Below are 6,000 nucleotides of genomic sequence, written 5' to 3' on the forward strand. Positions count from 1 at the left end.
TATCCACGATCAGGGCTCTACTGTTGTCATTGTACGCCCTTACTGATCGTTATGTATGCTTTGATGCGTTTGATTACGCATATATTCACATACCCGCAACATGGGCTTTGCATTCTTTACAACGCGCCCTGTCTGAGTATAAGTTTTAAACACGTTTATATGGTGTCTGCATGTGGCGCAGACCTTTAGGTTTCAAACTATGCACATGAGGCAGACCTTTTTTTCCTTTGATATTCACCGATCTGGCGTTTGTTTAGTGGCGTAAAGATGAGATTTCTCGATTGACTAATTAAGACCCTTTTAGCTCTGAAACGGTGTCTACAGAATGACCCTCATGGACTATGCAGATTCTGCTTCTTTCAACCTTAAATTGTGCTAGCTTCCATTTGTTGTGTAACATCTGAATTGTACAGAGTTGTATATATGTAAATAAATGTCTAAAAATATATATCTGATTTCATTTTGTTTGTACCAGTCTACAAGCAAGGTTGACCGATTAACCTAACGAACTCATCACTCAGGCATATAATCCGGAAAAAATATAATCCGAAAAAAACATATTAATTAAAACTGGCTTAACACTACTGATCAAATGCACATGACGCAGACCTAAGTTTTCCCTCGCAAAGCTAGAAGGTCTGCTTTATGTGGATAAACCGTTTATATACCATTATCATAGTAACACGGAGGCAGATTCGCCAATGCCCCAAGTAATACGCAGCCCCAAGTGTATGTACAGGAGTGTGGGTTTTGTAAATAACACGCCCCCAACAAAGGTACATTTACGTCCAGTGATATGTGACTGTTTGCATGTTGTTGCATGCGCCGGCGTTACAGAGTTAGAGGGACATGCGTTTTGTTACCTATTGTAAGGAACTGCTAAATGTATAGGACTGACAGACAAATCTAAACATGCCTGCAATCGCCATGCGACCTTGAAATAATCATGTCGAGTTATGACCTGTTTCAGATGTGTTTGTGTTTCCGTGTTGCGAGGTATGATCATACGAGGTTGGGTGTAAAATCTGGTGTCATGAGAACACCTTGTTGAGAAAGTCTGTTTCAATTCCCATTCACCTCGGTCTTTAGTGAGAGAGCATATAAAATGAATGAAAGCGTCCAATCTGGTATGCCATGTAAAAACATAAACTGAATTGTTTACAACCACGAAATCCTGAGCACTATATCTATGATCCTAGTTGGCGCTGCGGGTGGTGATGCCTCGGTGAGATCTCATCTGTGCCGAACAGCTCCAGTTAAGTGTTGAAAAGGATGACTTGAAAGGGATGTCCATAGTTTGCTTAACTCGTTACATATGAACTATCAATCGCCACTATGGGTTCTGTGATATACATTCAATTTAAATCCAATTTATGGACACCTTGGTCAATAAAGGAAAAGCCACAAAGCCATTTCTTTATCATAGGAAACTTCTCAAAGTAGAAGTCACTATATGAATCCAAGTTATAGGCATGTGTTTAGGAAATCAGTATGTGAAAGTGATGCACCGGGTGTTCGCGGAAAGGTGTCCGTATCCTGCGTGACGCGGAACACGTGACAAGCACAGCTGACAGACATATCACATAACACAGTTGGAAGCATTCAAGGACGTTAGTTCCAGACCCGATATGTTTGTCCCAAGTAGAGTCAACGTTGAAAGTCGAATTCCTGTGACATGCCTAAGGCTGTCCCTCTGTTCTGATGCAGAAATGAATCCGTTCATCAATTCCGCAAACATCGGGTAGTCGTTTTAGGCCTCCTTAACTTAACCTGTTTGCCGATATCTTTCCATCAGTCGGGATTTCACACTTTCAGACTTTCAACAAATGGCAAATGTAATTCGAACTCTTTTTAATTTTCTATCATCATTACATTTTGGAGACATTTTCCTGCGTGGTACCAGATCAATGAGTCTTGTCTCTGTGATGCTAATGGCGCCCAGGTAGTGTTATCGAGGGCTGAATGTTATACTTGTGTTATGTGCAAAATGTGAGCGGGTTTGCTATCTACCTTCTCGTCTAAATTCTCGATCTCTCACACAATAATGCTGGTATTTTCATTCATGCAGCTGAAATGACAGGGGTCTCCGTAAATACTATTCCACGTAAACATGTTTATAAACGAATATCTACGTTGCGGAATTCACTATCCCGATTACCACAATAATGTGTCACCCATTGGGCACATGCCAACATGCGACAGGATACATCTGTATTACCTGGTAAAACCACCGGTGTTTGCTTTCGGTTTCCATAGTACTCATCTTCATCCTTCGTCGGGTGATTTGGGAAATGTTTTGAAAGGTCGTATGAAAACAAGACTATGAAGCCGATATATAGTACCTTTACATAAGACGCTAACATATGCAGTATATAGCTGTAGGTCGCTCACCTAAGTGTTGGAGGGCCAAACGTGGACATCACATTCTTACCTACTCATTTATCATGTTTTGTTTCGTTTTGTTTGGATGTCTCGTCGGAAATGCATTTCATTTCTAATTGGTAGATACTCTGAGCTACAGACACGTGACGACTGCAACAACGATATACACGATCAATTCTATTGTCTGTGTATCGGATTATGACGATCGGCGAAAATATTTTGCCTTAAAACGTCAGAATCCCCTTGGCTTTTGTATCAACTGTTACTTATTCACATATTGGTAGAAAATTGGTTGACACATGTCATCTGTTCCCAATTGCGCAGATCGATGGGCATGCTGTTGATCACTGGATTGTCTGGTCCAGACTCGATTATTTACAGACCGCCGCCATATAGCTGGAATATTGCTGAGTGCGGCGTAAAACTAAACTCAGTCACTCAGTCAGCATTGGAAGAAAGATTTGAGACAAAACACACCATAAATATGTTGTGTATAATCACTCGTATATGTGACTATATCATTCAAAGTAATCTCCCTGATAAGACTCATGCATGTTTGAGAAAGCATATTTTGTATATACACATGCCCTTGACCAGATTAGGTGTATTTCTATATCAGGGTCATGCCTAGTCCTAACTGCTATACCTTCTTCTCCACTACATAGTAAGTCTCAATAAGCAGCCTCCATGGCCCCTGTAACGCCAGGGAGACCTGGCATTTATCGACAACCAATTGGATGACATTATCACCAGCATCCGACGCCATGACATCTCCCTGGTTTAAACAGTATGAAAACCAGATCTATCTCCGAGTTATCCCAGAGTCGAAAACCCAGATTGGTGACTGGCATGGGGACCAATCCTAATTATTATATGTAACATTTGTAACATTTTGGATTCATTAATGATGCGATTATAATAAAGTCAAGGCAGTTTATGTGTTTCGCGGTAAATATATAAAAACAAGGTAATGAATTACACAATTGCTTATCCTTATGGTGTTTGTATTCCTGGTGACGCTCATTGTGAGATGCGCTAAGCGTCCTTGATCGCGTGATCCCGCCCTCATTCGTCACGTGACCAACAGCCCCTCCCACAAATCTGATCTCTTGCAGTCTCCATGCATGACGACACTCACGTATGGAGAAAATCGCGACAGAGATGAATGCTGAAATATGCAAAATGTAATCCGGATGTTGCTTTGATCAGTTAAGTTGACCTGTCTCATTCTTCATATGCTCACCGCATTGTATTTACTGCATGTGCAAGGTCATAGAAGACAGGATCCCAGTCTGGTCAGAGTGGTAATCGCAACGCCAGATCTAAATAGGTCATTATTACAGCGCCGCTCTGCATCACTATAGCGGTGTCAGCGTTCATTGGGGATCGTTACCAATGAGGAAGTTCTATTCACTTTACAAAATCTCTGGCCTCCTTTAAAGGTCACATGCAACCAAAAAAATCAAACATAATTAAAACACAATTATCACTTATTCATGACATATAATATACATTGCTGGTTATGAAAAAACATATAAACAAAATTATAAGCGTACAATCGCAAATCAAAAGTGCAATATTGTGTACTTCGGTTTACTTCCCAAGAAACGAAGCAGCCGGGATACCGAACCCAGTCAGAGCGGGTGGGTGTTCACTCAAGTGTAACGGCTGGTTCATTTGCAGATGCCCTCACGGCTAATTGTGTGTGTATATATAGAGATGTTGGGTTTTGTAAATACATGCTCATTTTTTTGTGTATAAGATTTTGCAATCAACAGACATCATAACATGTCATGTGTTCAAGTATCACGCCTGCCTGTCTGTGTAATTACATAATGTGACAGAGACCGAACTCGGGCCATAAATCAATGCATTTTGTTTATGGTGTATAGCCTGATTGGTGTTATATTCAAATTGTATGTGGTCAGTGATAGCAGCTGTGTATTGAATATTGTCATTAGCAGACAGGCAGGCAGACACACAGGTGTCAATAAAACAAGACATTGAGTTTAGTCTGTGACAACGACATATCTATATCACAGTTGGAAATTCTGTCAACGCTAAATAATGACATTGCTTTTAAGTATCGAACTGAGAAAGTGACTCGGTAAGAAGAACGTGTGGTGAAATAGACAAATGAAATTATATAAACAGTTAGTTTACTGTCATAACATATAAAAAGTTCGCGCCTGTGAGATATCAAGAAAATATTAGAAAAATAGCTCACACCAAAGCCTTCACCGAGTATTCACCGGACAACCGCTTCCAAGCTGCGCGAACCTACTTCACTGCGCACGTGCTATAAGCGCAGCCCAGCTGTTGAAACCCGTTTTCCCCAGAAAAGTCTGGGAAAATTAGTGAAACGTTTGAACTCCGATTTCGCGCGGTTTTTTTCATCGCGTTATTTTTCAACTTTATAAGTTGAATTTGCATTTTTGACGATTTGTTTCGGTAAGTCCATACCGAAAGGTATCAGAATCTGCAAAGTTGTGTTTTGCGTTGCATGTGACCTTTAAGTGAACGTAAAATATAGCTAGACAATCCTCTCAGACCATTTACAGTTAGAATTCATGGTAGCCACATGTCTACATCATACTACTACGTGTGGATCGGAATGGATGTATTCATCTTTCTATCATATCAGTTACATCATGCAATGAAATGTAAAGATTAAAATTCATTGAAAGTTTATTTTCTTCCATGATGACAACATATTACCACTACTACAACGGTTACACTGGCACTCATATCAGCTGTAATGACGACATCTGCAGTAGACGCAAGTGAAGTATTGAGTGAGTGAGTGAGTAAGTATGGTTTTACGCCGCTTTTAGCAATATTCCATCAATATCACGGCAGGGGACACCAGAAATGGGCTTCACACATTGTGCCCATGTGGGGATTCGAACCCGGGTCTTCGGCGCGACGAACGGACGCTTTAACCACTAGGTTACCCCACCGCCCCAGTGAAGTATTGACATCATTGCAGCGCCGGCGCAGCTACGACCCACTACACCATCGAACTAGTCATCGCTCTCCTACAAACGTTGGGGTGGAGGGGTAGCCTAGTGGTTAAAGTAAACCAGGCTCCCCCATGGGTACAATGTGGTAAGTCCTTTTGATGTACCCAGTCGTGATATTGCTGGAATATTTCTACACGCGGCGTAAAACCTTACTCACTCCTACCAACTTGATATGGCTTGTGGTGAAATGTTTGAATTGTCACACGCAAACGGAACAACTCAAAGTAACCAGTTCCTCGTGCTGCTAATCATCTGTACCCAAGCATGATGTTTTGGCCATTACTAGCTATGGGTTACAATATAGATTTAACCCAAAACGTACACAGGTCGTGAAACGCAACTTCTGTGAAACTTGCTTCCCAAACACTGCAACAGGCACGACGAACATGCACGACGACACAACTATGCTACAAGTACCACCATCGACCTGGGACACATTTGTCGGTTCAGCCATCACACGGGTGTACGTTCTTTTGACCGGTATTTTATATGCCCAAATGCTTAAAATACACTATAACTTGTAACATCTAAACACAATTCGGACCATCATTCGGTGTTTATATAATACACTATAACTTGTAACATCTAAACACAA

The sequence above is a fragment of the Haliotis rubra genome, unplaced genomic scaffold (genome assembly GCF_003918875.1).
Source record: "Haliotis rubra isolate DU_JTF1 unplaced genomic scaffold, ASM391887v1 Scf428, whole genome shotgun sequence".
Lineage (NCBI taxonomy): Eukaryota > Metazoa > Mollusca > Gastropoda > Lepetellida > Haliotidae > Haliotis > Haliotis rubra.